Source organism: Pelodiscus sinensis, chromosome 3 (assembly GCF_052426305.1).
Source record: "Pelodiscus sinensis isolate ZL-2025 chromosome 3, ASM5242630v1, whole genome shotgun sequence".
Lineage (NCBI taxonomy): Eukaryota > Metazoa > Chordata > Testudines > Trionychidae > Pelodiscus > Pelodiscus sinensis.
Window position 1 is genome coordinate 107,128,616 of NC_143054.1, and position 17,480 is coordinate 107,146,095.

At 44.8% G+C, this 17,480-nt stretch overlaps 1 long non-coding RNA gene across 3 annotated transcripts in view; it reads left to right on the top strand.

Moving 5' to 3' along the window:
• LOC142827912 (uncharacterized) overlaps positions 1–9,879 on the top strand; it is a 47,027-nt gene extending 37,148 nt beyond the window's left edge. For all 3 annotated transcript variants that reach the window (XR_016349220.1, XR_016349221.1, XR_012902715.2), the window contains one exon: positions 6,782–9,879. This is a non-coding gene — a long non-coding RNA (uncharacterized LOC142827912). The remainder of the gene's footprint in view (positions 1–6,781) is intronic.
• Positions 9,880–17,480: the final 7,601 nt, after the last annotated feature.

The following is a 17,480-nucleotide window of genomic DNA, read 5'->3' on the forward strand; positions in this document are numbered from 1 at the left end:
TAACATAAAAAGTGACTGTGAAAAGTAGCCATTTCCCCCCTTTAATCAGCAGATATATATCAGCGACCAGGACATGCCCAATGGTCAAGCAGGTGTCCTCCAACAACTGACAAGTCTCGGGAATGTGAACTGAGAGAACTGGGTTTCCAGGAGCAAGACCAGGAACAAGCAGGAGGCATCATTGCCACTGAATTGCTGCTGGGTTTTGTTTTATATTTTCATATGTTGTAAAGGTCCAGGCCAGGGCATACTTCTGACTAATATAATATAGGGGACATCAACCCTCCTTTTTCATACCATGAGCCCCTCTCCATCCCATGAGGTTTCTAGTAGGGATGTTAGATATTGAGTAATTGAATAGTCAAGTAACCACATGAATTCTTATTGATTACTCAACTGTTCTATAATTGGGCAGGGCTGGCAGTCAATCCACTCTTGCCCCACTCCCGTGGAGCCCACTGCCAGCCTGAGTTGCTGCCTCTGTAACTTCCAATAGCAGCATCAGATCTTCAAACCTACCAATCCCTGCTTTCCCCTGCCCTCCTTAGCCTTTGCCCCAGCCACTCCCTCTTACTCAGCCAATTGCCCCGTACCCCTGTGTCTCAGTGCTCCTGCAGCTCCCTCCGCCTCCAGCCTGTTCTCTACAGGCAGTCCCTGGGTTACATGGATCCGACTTACATCGGATCCCTACTTACAAACGGGGTGAGGCAACCCCACACTAGCTGCTTCCCCCCAGCAGACCAGGGAGACGCAAAACTAGCCCCTCCCCCCCAGCAGACTAGGGAGATGCGGAGCGGCTTTTCTCAGCAGACACCTCAGCTTGAGAATAAAGGACTGAGGCAAGTGAGGTGTGGGAGAATAAAACTGAGCTCTGGAGAAATGTTTGGCTAGAGTTTCCCCTACAGTATGTACCAGTTCCGACTTACATACAAATTCAACTTAAGAACAAACCTACAGTCCCTATCTTGTACGTAACCCGGGGACTGCCTGTATTCCCTTCTGGGCCTTTAGATTCCACAGGTCCCCTTGAGCTGACTTCAGCTTCTGTGCCCCTTAGCTGCCTTGTCCACTTCTGTGATACAGGTGCAACATAAGAGCTACACCACTGTAGTGCATACAGTTCCCGCAGTGACAGAAAAGATTTTTCCATTGCTATAGTAAATCTATCCCATGGAGAGGCAGCAAGACAGTAAACAGAATTCTTCTATCAACCTAGTTGCATCTAGGGTGGAGGAGTCAGGTTGAGGCAATTGTCTCAGAGCAGGAGACATTTTTTATAGCATGATATAGCTAGGTTGACATAAGTTTTAGGTGTAAACCAGGCCTGTGTTAATTTCTTCTCTCACCCCCCTACCCAATTTTTAGTGCAACTACTTTCTCCCTGTTACAAAATACTCCTAGCTCAATACTTACTAAATTAAATCCACACCTGATTTACAAAATTATTTCTTCCCTAAAGATTCCCCACCATGCATCTGAGAGTATAAAGAGAATTGAACCACTCTTAAAATCCCAGCATACATCAACCTTCCACTGGTTTGAGGGCTTGCTGTTGAGAAGTTTGAAATACTCCTTTTCCTTCCCATCTCTCTGATCCCTGCATCTCTGCTCTAGGGTCTAAGACAACTGATTCTAGGAATATCTGCTTTTGCTCGCTCAATTGATAGTTCATTATTACCCTCTCTATTCAGCCACTAAGCTGTAACACTGCTTTTGTTATTTATATTGTAAGATAACATGGACTGCAGCCTGAGCAGAGATTTCTTGGGGTTGGTTTTTTTTTGTGGCTATGTCATACTATTTATTGATCAAGGTTCTTATAAGATACTTATCACTGTGGCACCCAAGTGTATACATAAAGATACATTTATCTCTCTTCCCTAACTTCAACCCACAGGTCAAAATAGTGAGTTTTGAATTTTCCTTTCAGCGGTTGGTGGTTATCCTGGTATATTCTACCTAGAGAGTTCCAGATTCCTGGACCACTTGCCAAGAAAGCTCCGTCTCTCACACACAGAGGATACATCTAGACTACATGCCTCTGTCGCCAGAGGCATGTAGATTAGGCTACCAGGCATAGGAAAATGAAGCGGCGATTTAAATAATCGCCGCTTCATTTAAATTTACATGGCTGCCGCGCTGAGCCGACCAACAGCTGATCAGCTGTTTGTTGGCTCACCGCGGTAGTCTGGACGCGCGGGTGTCGACATCAAAGGCATTTGTCGACCACCCAGGTATGCCTCCTGGGATGAGGTATACCTGGGTGGTCGACAAATGCCTTTGATGTCGACACCCGCGCGTCCAGACTACCGCGGTGAGCCGACAAACAGCTGATCAGCTGTTGGTCGGCTCAGCGCGGCAGCTATGTAAATTTAAATGAAGCGGCGATTATTTAAATCGCCGCTTCATTTTCCTATGCCTGGTAGCCTAATCTACATGCCTCTGGCGACAGAGGCATGTAGTCTAGACGTACCCAGAGTTTCAGGTTAAAGGCTAGCACCTCCATTGTTCTATTGGAGTGTATAGTACAAGGTCACACTCACACAGGGTCAGAGTCTCTCAGATAACTTGAGCCAATCACAGAGGGCCTGGAAGAAGATGAATTGAACGTTGCATTTGATTTGGTATTGAATGCAGAGTCAGGAAAAAACATAGTACTGGGGTGATATGTTCCCTGGCAGTCTGTGCTGCTGAGCATACATTTTAAATACAAGTAATTACAAGTGACTGAGCATTGAGGTCACAAGAGAATGGTCATAGGGATGAAATCCAAATCCAGAAGGAAAGGGGCACAGTCTTCTTAGCCAGACAAGGAAAGTAAGACTTGATAGATTGACAAAATTATTAGGTAAATTCCTACTCTGCCACTGGCCTGCAAATTCCAATAGCAGCATCAGATCTTCAGACAATGTGGAGACACATGGTTTCCCATTTGGGAAAACACTGTGATGAGATTGCTTCCAAAGATCTCTTAGGAAATTTTATAAACAAGTTATCATAACTCCTAATAATATTTTTCTCTCCATTCTTCTAATCTGCTGAGCATGACAGAGGCATGATTTCATTAGAATTAAAGGCATTTTGGATTATCTATCACAAATTGGTCAACCTGGAATTCAGAATAGAAAAATCACCAGATATAATCTTTTACTTCCCTCTCTTATATCCAAGCCTGCCATTCTTGCAGTAGCAGTGGAATCCATGGATTGATAATCTGCACAGTATTTAGAAATGTTACTGAGGTGCCATCATGTGCAGGGCTTTCCACTATTGCCCCACCGGTCAGTGCCGCCTTCTCCTTTTCCTCCTGCCCACTGGGATCAGCTCTTTCTCAGTGGGAGACACTGGAGGGGGGGGGGAAGCATGGGTGTGACAGGCTCAGCGGAAAGGGTAGAAAGTGGCAGGATCCTGGGGGGAGGGTGGGAAAGCCTAGGGTAGAGCTGGGGGGTGACCAGTGAGCACCCTCTGGCCCAGTGGAAAGTTGGCACCTGTACGTTCAGCCCTGGATTTGATACCTATGCAAGGAGCCACATATTAACTTCTGAAGAGCCGCATGTGGTTTTGGAGCCACAGATTGGTCACCCCTGATGTAAAGGAACTTTCAACCCATACTCTCCCTTGATGAGTTTTAATCTCATCTATAGCTTTTGACCGTTAGTTTTGGAAATGTCACAGCATGGCAGATCCCTTGCTTCATCAAAAAATGTCAGTCAGTCCTTAATGAAATTCTGAGAAGAGATCATTATGATCACATGCAACTTTCACATACAGACACACAAGGACAAATATGCTCAGGAAGGCTGGAATGGGCAGCAATTGCTGGGAATTTGTAAGTGCCAATGACCCAGCGATTGCTGTTGTGTGCTTTTACCACCCAAAGATTCAGAAGCAGACTTGGTGCATTCCACATGGTGTCATTAGGATTGTTACCAATCACTTATTCTTAAAAAACACAAGACACACACACAATTGTTGGTGGTCAACAGTCAGGATGTACAAATCCAGAGTCAGGGGAAAGAATCCAGGTGACTCCCAGGTAAATGGCCTGGGAGTGAGAACTATAGGGAAACCAAAAGGGTCTCTTGGAGTCTATGCTCAGTACATTGGATGAGAGAGGTGATAGAAAGGTCTCTAGCAATGTAGCCTATATTGGACAGCGGACCCACCGGGTATTTTGTGTCTGTTTTTATTCAACCAATAAAATGTGTGGTGGGGCAAGGCAACACACCAATCTTCCCCGGGCCACAAATCTACCACACTGGTTTGCAGAAAATCTCCTGGATTCTACATTTGTCGTCTTACACTCAGTCCTTTAGCTGTTACGTAGGGTATATATTATGTATATGGCATTTCTGCATGACTGTATAGCTACATGATAGAGTTTCATCACCTGCAGGATGTGCCACTGCCTTCCACAGCCTTTATATTGTGTGCTTTATAGAGCTATAAAATTGTTAGGTCCAGGAAAAATCATGGGCAAAGTAATTATCATCAGATCCCAATCTTAGATCATAAAATCCAATATGAGAGGTGAGGAACAGTGCAGGTGCAGCAACAGCCCAGGTTAATGCATTGATTCATGCTCTAACAGTTTAAAATAAAAGCAAGAATGGGGATTAAAGATGTTTGCTGTTTTCTTTGACTTTATGAAGGCATTTGATTTGCTTTGAAGGAAGTATTCTGGAAAGTTGCAAAATCATATGGCGTTCCAGATAAGATAACAGCAATTATGAATGCTACATACAAAGACACTAGCAGTGCCATAAGAAGAATAAAAAATTAAGCATCTGGATGAAGCAAAGGTGATGCTAGAAAAGAGGGCATAAACTGGAAATTGAGAATGTTACAATTTAAGGGCATGACATTGGATGATCTAGAATTAAACTCCTTAGCTTATGCAGATGACCTTGTTCAACTGGCAAACACATTTAATTAATGATGGCTGTAAGTGTCTCACCGCCATTGCATTATGTGGTCCTACCATCATGAAAGATAATGATGAAGCAGATAATTACCAGCAAAATCTGTCCGTCTATAATTAAATTCTGAGAAGATGTGTCATTATGATCCTATGCAACTTTCAATCATAATTTGGAAAGTTTGTTACCTTGAAAAAATCATTGTCAACTTGGACTCTCAATAAATGCCAACAAGAAAAAGAGGCTGCATCTTGGAAAAGTGGCAATAGATAAAAGTGTTGAAATGCAACAGCAGTGAAGCTGTGGAATAACCAGAAACTTACAGGTATCTGGGTAGCTTCATCAGTTCTATCAAAGATGAGGTTAAAAGGAGACATGCCTTAGCCCCAAGTGCTGCATAGAATCAAAACGCGATGTTTGTTACCAAAGGAAAAATGTGTCAGTATTACTCTGTAAATAATTGCATGGAATAAAACAGATATCGGAAAGCTGGAGGACTAGAGATGAGTTCTTTAAGAGATGGAAGATACAAAATGAAATTACTTTAAAGATAAACTGACAAGTGAGGAGAGTAGAATCTAAAATCAGGGCATGGAATTGACTACAGTGAAAGAGATTGTGATGACGGGAATACTATAGGAGACAAACAGGTGACAGGATATCAAAGAAAATAAAGCAAACACATCCAAGATCAATCCAACTCACAGGCTGATCACTAACAAAATGGTGGGTCATTGTATGCAATGGCTTAATCAGGGGAAGGCTAACTAATAGAATAAGCCAAGGAAAGGAATGAATGGTAAAGGCTGCATTGCTCCCTGTGTCTGCAAACATGTACCAGAATAAAAATCCTCTTCTCTAAGATTCTTCATGATTCAGCACTTTTTCCCCTAGAAAAGTCATTCTCTTATTAGGTGGTGGTTTTTTTTTGTTTTGCTGATGATTTCAGTCTGCTTAAAAGAAAATGTTTATAAACATTTAGCCTATTTGTCTCACTAGCAAATCATCTCCATGCTTTCTTCCATGGCACAAACATTCCCAAAACTCCATAAACCTACTATTTTGTCTTTCTTCAGATTGCTCCTGAAGACTTGGTTTTTACAAACTAAAATGGCTACCCCTCTGAGACTAGTTGAATCTTGTCAGTTGGTAAGAATGTAAAAGCTTTTGGCCAGGGATCATCTTTTTTACTATGTTTACATAGAGGCACTCCAGCTCCTAACCAAGGCCTCAAGTCACTACTGCAGTACAAATAATTAACAGTAGTCCGAGATGGAACCAATGTTCCCCCTAACTTTTCCATCCATGTACAGAATAAATGTTTTATGTGCACCTTGAAGACTAACAGATTTATTGAGCATAACTTAAGCTTTCATGAGCAAAGACCCACTTTATCAGATGGTCCCACAGGGCCCCTTGTTGTTTTTGTGGATACAGACTATCACCAATGCTCCTCTGATATTTATGTGCACTGAGGCAGGGGCACCACCAGTAGAAACAAAAAGCCTACCTGTGGGCGCTCTTCTAATCAGCTGGGCAGCATTTAAATCTCTCCTAAGTGGCTGCACAAGTGCACAGCTTACAGAGAATACTGAATTTATGGACACTGAATGTAATCCCCTTATGCAAACTGTTGTATGGACACCACAGAAGTCATAGTCCCTATCCTGAAGCATTTAGTCTTGCATTAAGAGAAAATGCAACAAATAAATATGGAAAAGCATGGATCGAAGGGAGTCACCACATGGTGCTACTACATATAGTCATGCAAGTTCTTTTCCTTTGCAAGCACTATACTTCCCCCCCCCCCCACCCTTTTTTTTTAACTGAAGAAACATCATATTGTTGCTTCTGTGTTTCAGGTTTTTTTGGAATCTACATCCCGCAGGCTGGATCCAGACCAGGACTTAATTTGATCCAGCCCACAAATCTTAGCACTGTGGCCCAGAAACCCTGAACCTCGGCATTCATCCAAGAAGGGTGTTTTCGGTTTTTTTGCTTTCCATCTTAAGAGCAAATGAGTAGCTTACTCCTCTAATGACAAAACTACAAGACACTGTAATCTGTCATTACTTGTAGGGATGTGAACGACTAGTTGAGTAGTTGACTATCCAATAAGCAAATGCTTATCCAATAACCAACACAGAAGTCAACTAGTTGTTCCCCCCCGCCCCGCCCTTGCTGCCTCTATCAGAAAAAGGAAGTGGGGGGAGGGAGGAGAGGAAACGGTACTTCAAAGTGACAGCACAATGTGGAACCCAGGGCCAGACCCCGGCCTCCATGCACGTGCTGCCGCTTTGAAACACCATGTGCAGCTCGGGGCTGTCTGTGGAGTCCCCAGGCTGCACAAGGCATTTCAAAGTAGACGCACTGCATGGAACTTGGGATCAGCTGGGGACTCCCCTGCTGACACCAGGCTCCATGTGGCACTGCTGCTTTGAAACGCCGCATGGCACCTGACACTGGGCTTCCCGCAGCTTTTCCAAGTGGCAATATCACACAGAGCCCAGGGTCAGCGTGGGAGTCCCCAGATGACCCCGGGCTCCATGGGGTGCTGCCACATCAAAATGCTGCGAGGAGCATGGGACCAGTGGGGGACTGCCCCACTGGCCCCATGCTCCCCGCAGTGCTTTCACTTTTGAAGTGTAGCAACAGCCCTGGGGCCCTTATTGACTAATCAGATAGTCAATGCAAATTGCATTGATTATTCAGTTAGGTAATCGAAATTTAACATCCCTAATTACTTGGCAAAGGAGGTAGCAGTACCATAGAGAAAGTGACACACAAAGAGCCTAAGGCTAAATTTTTCATAATTGTCTATTTATATAGACTCTCTCTACTTCTGGCTACTGGATTTGAGACATTTTGGTCCTGATTTTCAGAAGTGCTGAGCAATCCCCAGTCCCACTGACACAAATAAATTAGTAGTAGAACAGAGAATACAATCTAGAATTTCTGATTCCCAGGCCTGTTTTCTAGCCACTTTATAGTTTTCCTCACTTAGAAATGGTGCATAAATCAGACCACGTTTTAACTCTTTAAAGCTAAAGTACACACACTTGTTAGTACTTTTTTTAAACAATTATTATATGGATTTCAAAATTATTTTAATGGATAGTTGCTTGCATGTTTTTCTAGCCAAGAAAAACCATATATTTGCAGCACTTACGGAAAGGGATAGGTGCTATTAAGGCAAACACTCTGTTCCCTGCTGTGCTTCAATGAATCATAATGTGCAATGTAATTTGAGTGAAGTTTCATTCGTTGTAGACATACGGGGTGATCGGGTGGCCTTGAAGTAATGAAATGTAGTGAGACTGTGAAATACTCTGCTGCTTGCCAGCATAATACATTTTAGACTGTTTTCTATTATATTACCTCAGATTGTTAGACATTTGAGTTAATATAGGTTTATCCTATTTCATAATTAACAGAGTTTATGTTAAGATATTTTCTTTCCAACTCAGTAAATGGTTATTTTGTTTTTCCTGGTTTTGTTTTTGCTTCTCCTTGAATCTCCTTCACTGACTTCCCATTTCAACACCTCTTGCTTTTCATGGGTCTTTAGTTCCATTAAGCGTCTAGTGCTAATTAGGCTCTGTTGTCTAAACTGCACCAAACACTTCATTCAAATCAAAGAGTATTTAATTAGTTAGGCTGTACCTGCAATCTATCTTGCAATGTGAAACACAAAGAATTGAAATCGTTGCTCCGGCCTCATGTGAAAACAAAAAGTCTGCTTAATATAGGACAATGTTTCCATTTCACTGCTGCTGGACTGTAATGTGATGGAGTGACAAGGCCTCTCCACCCACAGTGATCAGGAGCTCACATGTGGTAGCAGAGTGCTGAGGCCAAATTCATACTTAAGCCTACCTCCTGTAATGCACCCCACCGGGCAGAGAGCTCCTTAAAAAAATCAGAGCCTTAGACAAGCAGCAGAAGAATAAACTATACATCCAGGAACTCCCACTGTTGATATTTATGGTTACTATTTCAAAGAAGCTCAGAGTTTAAGCTCTTTTGAAAATCTGGCTACTTTTTCTGGTCCTTAAATGGAAGCTGAGCAATTCTGAAAATCTGGTTTTAATTGTGGATGCTGAGCACTTTTGGAAATTGAGCCTCAGTTTCCTTATTTACAATACTGAGATCATATTGCCTACTTTCACATCTCTTCGGGAGTCTCGTTGGGTTGTCAAATTTCGATTTGTAGAAAACACCCTTATCCCACCCCTGCCCTACCCCTTCCTTGAGGCCCCGTTCTCACTCACTCTGGGCCCCCTCCCTCCATTGCTTGCTGTTCCCCAATCTCTTTCACCAGTCTGAGTCAGGGGACTAGGGTGCAGGCCTTGGGATGGGGTAGAGATGAGGGGCTTGGAGTGTGGGAGGACATTCTGGGCTTGAAGGTGGGTCCCGGGATGGGACCAAAAGTAACAGTTTCAAAGGTGAGGGAAGGAGCAAACTCCAAAGTGGAGCTGGAGGTTGAGGTATGGGCTCCATGTGGAGGTGCAGGCCTGGAGATGAGGGGGTTAGAGTGCAGGACGGAGCTGTGAGCTGGAGCAAGGGACTGGAGTGCAGGAGGGAGTTTTGATGTGGGAGGTGGTCCCAAGCCAGAGCAGGAGATCAGGGCACAGCAGGGAGTTACTGCCTCATCACCTAGGAAGCAGAGGGACACGATGCTGCTTCCTGGGAGCCATGTGGGGCTAGAAATGAAGCCTGCCTGTCCTGCTGGCATTGCAGTCAACCAGGCTTTTAGCAGCCCAATCAACTCTGCTGACCAGAGTTGCCCGAGTCCTTTCTCAAGCAGGTGTTCAGGTCAAAAACCAGATGCCTAGCAACCCTAGAATCTCATGAATTTGGCTGGGACACGACTGAATTTTGTAACTCTGGAGAAACTTCAGACCCCTAGGGTGTGTCTAGACTACATGCCTCCTTCGACGGAGGCATGTAGATTAGCCAGATCGGAAGAGGGAAATGAAGCCGCGATTAAAATAATCGCGGCTTCATTTAAATTTAAATGGCTGCCCCGATCTGCCGATCAGCTGTTTGTCGGCAGATCGGGGGAATCTGGACGCGATGCCCCGACAAAGAAGCCTTTCTTCATCGACACAGGTAAACCTGGTTTCACGAGGCTTACCTGTGTCGATGAAGAAAGATTTCTTTGTCGGGGCATCGCGTCCAGACTCCCCCGATCTGCCGACAAACAGCTGATCGGCAGATCGGGGCAGCCATTTAAATTTAAATGAAGCCGCGATTATTTTAATCACGGCTTCATTTCCCTCTTCCGATCTGGCTAATCTACATGCCTCCGTCGAAGGAGGCATGTAGTCTAGACACACCCCTGGTGAATTGCAGCTCTGCCTGAGGAAAATGCCTGTTTTCCCCATTAGTCTGCCTTCTGGGAAAGAGCAGCCAATTGGCACTGCTGTGAGAGGCAATCAAAGCTCTGTACTCCCCACCCTCCAAGTGTCTACACCAACCATTCTCACTAGAGAGGAGCAGGGATAGTTCTTCCCTTCCTGCAATACCTGGTGGCGGAGGTAAAAATTTCTGGACATACCCACCCAAATAAAAAGAATGCCAAATTGATTATTTTAACTCTCTTATGACTTTGAAGCTAATCTTATAATTTTTGAATGTTTGGGATTGGTAACACTGAAGCCACTTCAGAAGTGCACAATATTAGTTAACTTTAAAAGCAGATGCATCTATTGTGTGTTTACACTTACTCGTTTCCACATATACACACATTTGGTCATATTAAAAAGCATAATATTTACTTGCACCCCCAGTTTTATCAAACATTATAGACTGCTCTGAACTAGTGACTTGTCCTCTTCATTTTTTACCATTCCCTCAATTTGTGTCATCTGCAAAGGTTATCAATGATGATTTTATGCTTTCCTTCAGGTTGTGGCTAAAGATATTAAATAGCATAGAGCTAAGAACTGATCCCCCAGGAACTCAACAGTTCCCCATTTACCATTACATTTTAAGTCATATCGGTTAGCCGCCTTTTAATCTATGTAATATATGCTAGGTTATTTTTGTATCATTCTATCTTTTTAAAATCAAAATGTTGTCAGTACAAGTCAAATATCTTACAGAAGTCTAAATATATTACATCGGCACCATTACCTTTATCAACCAAACTTCTCATTTTGTTAGATAAAATAGACCAATTTAGGTTGACAGAATCTATTTTCCATACACCCATATCAATTTGCATTTATTATAATACTTTCCTTCATCTTTAAGGCTAAAATTCTGAATTTTGCACGCAAGTGAAATGTAACAAACTTTAAATATCTGTTAATCAACAAAACCCACAGAAAAACCTCCCTCACCCAATTTGTCTGCATAAATCAGCCTTTTTTTGAGACACACTATGCTGAAATCTGCAGACTTGATTGAAATATAGTTGCAATGGTTGGCTAAGAGCTTCAGACTGGATCTGTTAGTTTGTAAAAACAGGTTCTGCAATAACAAAGAAAATAAATTAGCTACATGTTCTATTCCCCTTTAAAAATGGAAAAGTGCAATTTCTGAGGGAGGGAAGAAAATTAATATAAGCAAAACAGAATCCAATTTATAATGCTTAAATCAATTTATTCCAGTGGCATGCAGAACACTGCAGGTCTCAAATTGCTTTGGTCCATTAGCATAGCTGAATATTAAAAGCAGCAGATGTATTCATAGGGATTTCATTGAAAACTACAAGAACAAGAACAACACTGTAGCGTTTGTGCAATGTGCTATTTTGCAGTCCATTGCTGTAAGGACTGGTTCCACAAAGTCCTACTGCATTATAGTGTGTCTTACTAGTCCTTCTAAGGAATGAAATCTGAGGAGGTGGCATAGGGTCTCCCCACCTGAATTAAGCAAAGACCTCCTAAATTTGGTGGAAATGCATCATTTAAAACATTATATTAACAATTTTTTTTATAACTGCTCTTCCCCCTGAGTCACAGAATGACTGGTGCTTTAAGGTCCACTCACTTGCCTAGTTGGGAAAATAATTTTGCTTACATGACAGGAAGGTCATGTGACTCTTTCAGACCAAGCTTATATGGGAGAAGTCTGACACGGAGTAAGGAGCTTGAGCAGGGGCTGCCAGACCCCACAGAAGCCTGAAGTAGAGATGTAATAGTGTAGTCGATTAACTGATTATCCGATAATGCTATAGGTTAATGCTATAGACTAGATGCATTTCCCTCCCCCAAACAGGGGCTACTGCCAACCTATGCTGTTACCTCTGTATCAGAGGCAGCAGCACAGGGCAACAAGGCAGCAAGTCCGCAAGGGGGGCTGGTTTTTAAACTGGTTCTGCTTGCGGACCAGCTCCCACCTGGCACCCCACGGGGAGTTGCAGGAGACTCCTCGGGAGTGTGGCCAGAGTGCACTGGCTATAGAATAGTCAACTAACCAATAAAAATTCATAAGGTTACTCGACTATTCATTAACGGATATTTAACATCCCTAGCCTTAAGTGCATTGACAGAGGCTCTTGCAGTGAAGCCACCAAGGCAGTTGCTTCAGCTAGGAAGGACTAGGAGTGGACTGCTATAGCAGGGAATTGATTTGAATACAGGCAGTCCCCGGGTTATGTACAAGATAGGGACTGTAGGTTTGTTCTTAAGTTGAATTTGTATGTAAGTCGGAACTGGAGTCCAGATTCAGCCGCTGCTGAAACTGACCAGCAGCTGACTACAGGAAGCCCGAGGCAGAGTTTCTCTGCCCTGGGCTTCCTGGAATCAGCCACTGATCAGTTTCAACAGCGGTTGAATCTGGACGCCTGGGACAGAGCAGCTGGGGCGCTGCCGGGTTGGTCCAGTAGCGCCGAGGAGCGGCACTGTGGGACCAACTTGGCAGCGCCCCAGCTGCTCTACCACAGGTGTCGGCAAGAAAAGCCTGGTCTGCTGGGGGGGGGGGGGGGGGGGAGGCACTAGCTGCGCCCCTCCCCCCCAGCAGACCAGGGAGACGCGGGCGGCAGGACCGCCGAGACGCGCCGCGGTCCTGCCACCCGCATCCTCCGGGTCTCCCTGGTCTGCTGCCCCCCCCCCCCCCCCAGCAGATCAGGGAGACGTGGAGCAAAGCTACGGAGGACGCGGGCGGGACCACGGCGCATCTGGGCGGTCCCGCCGCCCGCGTCCCCTGCGGCGAGAAAAGCCCAGTTCGTAAGTATGGAGCCGACGTAAGTCAGATCTGTGTAACCCGGGGACTGCCTGGATTTTATTCTGGATTTTATTTTGGGACTTAGAGTGTATTTCTAAATTTCTGTGTTGCCAATTCCAGACCCTAAGGAATGGAGTCTGAAACCAGTGTGTACATCAATTGACCCTAGGCTATGAGGTGGCACTCAGGAAAGAGACACCTTGTTACACTTGGCACAGTTCATAGGACTGCCTGAATCTGCCTTTTACTACATTAGAAGCAGGTGAAAAATATATTCTAACTCCTTACTCTTTCTAGACCTATGCTCTAGAGCAGAACACTTTTGAACTTGGGAGCTTGAACTACAGACTTAAATCCAAACTTTCTGAAAGTTCAAGATACTCATATTCAGATCATTATCAGAGCAGGTTCACATTGCCTGGTTTGACCCAAACCCTGATCCAGACTTGCATTAATGTGTTTCGTTCCGGAGCATTTCATTTATAATACAGTAAGTTTGCAAATGTAAAACAGCCAACTCCTTCCCCTGACTCTGAGCCTCAGTGACTGGAAAAAGATCACATGAAAGGTAAGAATTGACATGAAGCACTGTCTTTTGGGAGATCTATTTGGAAGGCTGACAAAACTATAGTAGAGTTGGAGAAGGGTAGAGCATGACAGTAAGGTCACAGATGATTTATTTCTCATTCCTTTTCTGAAATGGGAACTTCTACTGGGAATTTTGGAAAATACTTGATTCTTTAAAATGCTGATTATTCGGACAGGAGCTTTTAGGAAACACGCACTTTAAAATGCCAGAAACCAGTTGCTGGGCTGATTTAAATAGGCCCACCTCCACTGATATTGCACCCTTTCAAACCAGCTGGCCAGTATCTTGTGCATCTAAGACTAACAAATACATTGTGCTCAGTTCTCTGCACAATACAAATTGCTCTGAAGGACGTTTTTATCTAGTACTCCTTAGGAGAAATCACCCTGACTCATTTGTCCAAGGAAGATGCTTAAACTTTTAAAGAGTCCCTATCTTCTTCCTGTTGGTTGATACTGTAGGGCTGCATCTAGATTTGCAAGTTTTTCCAGAAATGCTTTTAATGGAAACGTTTTCCGTTAAAAGCATTTTTGGAACAGAGTGTCTAGATTGGCACGGACGCTTTTCAGCAAAAGCACTTTTTGCGGAAAAGCGTCCGTGCCAATCTAGACGCGCTTTTCCGCAAAAAAGCCCCGATCGCCATTTTCGCGATCGGGGCTTTTTTGTGGAAAACAAATCTGAGCTGTCTACACTGGCCCTTTTGCGCAAAAGTTTTGCGCAAAAGGGACATTTGCCTGAACGTGAGCAGAATAGTATTTCCGCAAGAAGCACTGATTTCTTACAATGGAAAGTCAGTGCTTTTGCGGAAATTCAAGTGGCCAGTGTAGACAGCTGGCAAGTTTTTCCGTAAAAACTGGCCAGTCTCGACACAGCCTAGGTGTGTAGGTGGTTCTTCCTAGCATTTATATCTCTGTAGGGGGGAGAGTGGGGGGACAAGAAACACCAGATTCAGTTGGTGAGCTATGAAAGATGGAAAGAGTTTTGCATGCTAGTGATCAACCCATTTACTACTGATTACTTTTATGTATGGGAATTCAGAAATGTGTATTAGTGGGAAAATCAATGATAGTTTAGAGCAGGGGTTCCCAATTTGGGGTACACGTACCCCCAGGGGGTATGAGAAGCTTGTCAAGGGGACATGGGGAATATTTGGTAAATAACTAGTGTGACCCTTCTGCTGGGTAGGCCTGGCAGTAACCAGGGCTGGGTTCAATATCTTGGGGTCCATCTCACACAGAACCGGCTCGAGCCCTCACCCACTAATCTGGGAAATTCACGCACCCCTGGGTGCCTCTGAGAGGCAATGCTTCTCCACTCGCAAGCACTGAGTCTGAGCGTAGGAAAGAAACATTTAATGAGACAGAGAGAGAAGTCATACGGCATTAACTTGGGGGAAAACACCACAAACAGAGTTCATAACCCAAACATGAGCTAAGCCCCCCACCGCAGCCAAGAATCACCTGAAGTCCAAAGAGTTTGACACCCCAAAAGTCTCTGTCCCTGGTCCGTGCCACCCAGAGTCCCAAAGTTCATCCACAAGGTTTCACCTCCCAACCTGGGTAGAAATGGGGGTGGGAGGATAGATAGGAGGCACCTTACGAGACTCCTCCATGCTCTAACAACTGTCTCATCCCATGCCACCTGACGCTCCGCTGGACGCCTGCTTCCGCTCCACGCCACGCCACGCTGCTGGTTGCCGCTCTTTGCCTGCCACTGCGCCACGCCGTTGGCCACTGTGCCATGCCGCTGGTCGCTGCTCCTCGCCTGCCACTGTTCCACGCCGCGCCGCTGGTCGCTGCTCCTCGCCTGCCGCTGTTCCACGCCGCGCCGCTGCTCCTCGCCTGCCGCTGTTCCACGCCGCGCCGCTGGTCGCTGCTCCTCGCTTGCCGCTGCTCCACGCCACGCCGCTGGTCACCGTGCCACACCGCTGGTCGCCGCTCCTCGCCTGGCACCGCTCCAAGCCACGCCACGCTCCTACCAGCCATGTTACACCACCAGCCAGTGATTCCCACTGCCGCCGCTTCACTGACTGCAATGGGTCTGGCTCTCAGCCAAACCAGTGATTTCAGCTCTCAGTGATTTCAACTCTTTAGCCATCAGCTGGACTGGCAAAGGAATCCAGCTTCCACTAGAGGAGCAAAAGAAAAGACTCAGGAAGTCTGCTTTAGGTCTGTGCTTAAAACAAAGGGGAGGGGGGGAAAAGGGCAGGTTGGGCCAGTCTTACAGCTCACACCTGGCAGGTGTGAAGCAGGCTGATTCAAGCCCTTTAACCCTTCCCCCCAGCTCTATTCACTCAACTATGGAAGGGGGGAGGGAGGCTTGTTCCTCCGAGATCTCTTACCATGATGGTGGTGTCTCTCCTGCAAGCACTGGTGGCATGCTTTACAGTTCCCACATTTAGGGGTAGCATGATTAGTGACACCCACAACAGTCCCAAATTATTTATAGTTCTCCACATTCCATTCCAACAGTGACCCTCCATCAGCCCTGGCTGAATGGGATTTGCATAGCCACACCTCGGATTCTCTCCTGAGCTGTATTTACATATCAACAGTTAATTTCCGTGCAAAGCTAAACAATTGTAGCGGGCACACCCACCCCTCCTTTTAGCTGGCTGTCATCTTTTGGTTTTATAGAGGTTATTTTACAAAGTACCAAGAAGCTCATTTCTGTACATTTAAAGAGCCAAAAAGAGGCATCTCACAGAGAGGCAACTTCTCTACTTCTTTCCTCTCCCACCCCCCACAATTGTTAGGTTAAGCAGTATAACCTAATGAAGGAAATCATACCTCCAGTGTTGCCAGGACAGTCTCATTTCGTTTTTCATATCTAAGATGAAATGACAACCTGGACATGCCCTATTCCAGACCTGTTGCTATGCTGACATATAATGGGTTCACTCGTATTATGTAGTGAGTGTGTGTTCTAATCGAAACTCAGTTCCTTGCTGAAAAAGAGAAGGAAGGATTAGGGATGTAAGCTAGTAGTCACTTGAGGCAGCGGGGTAGGGAAGCTGGCTTAAAAGCTGGTTCCCCCAGCTCCAGCTCCCCGGGGGGCGGGGTAGGGGAGGCAGAAGCACGGCAGGGAACCAGGTGCAAGCCGGAAATCAGCTGTCCTGGCTTGCGCCTGGTCCTAGATGCTGCGCCTCTGCTTTAAAAGGCTCAGTCCTCCACTGCACCTCTACCTTTTAAATGTAGTAAGAGCTTGGCGGCTCTTACTACATTTAAAAGGCAGAGCCGCAGTGGAGTTAGCTTCCGGCTAACCCCACTGGGGCTTTGCAGTTTCCTACATTATCGACTCATCGAGTAGTCAAAGGAAATTCCATTCGCTACTTGATTAACTGGTTAAATGAAATTTAACATCTGTAGGAAGGATGCTTAAAGATTTTTGTTTAATGTTTGTGCTATGTGAACTTGATAGAATACCCTTTAATGAAGTGACCAGCATGAAGATGTCTGTAGAAGAGAAAACAGATAAGAATAAAGTAAATGGTAATTGCATGAGCGAACATTGTGTTTAGCTATTTAACTACTATGCTTGTGGAGATACTTGTGGAAATACTAGTTTACAGAAAGTCTCTACTCCAGAGATTTTACAAAGTGCCTGAGCCCTAATCCTCAACTGGAATTCCAAGGTTCTACTACAAAATAAACAAATCAAGTTGCATTTTCTTGGTGTTTACCAGAAACAAATGGCACTCTGCAATAAGTATTCATTTTGATGAAAAGTGTATGAAATAAACTCAATTGGCATACACCCTATTAACGCTGACTTTTTGCTCAAAGCAAACCTTAAGT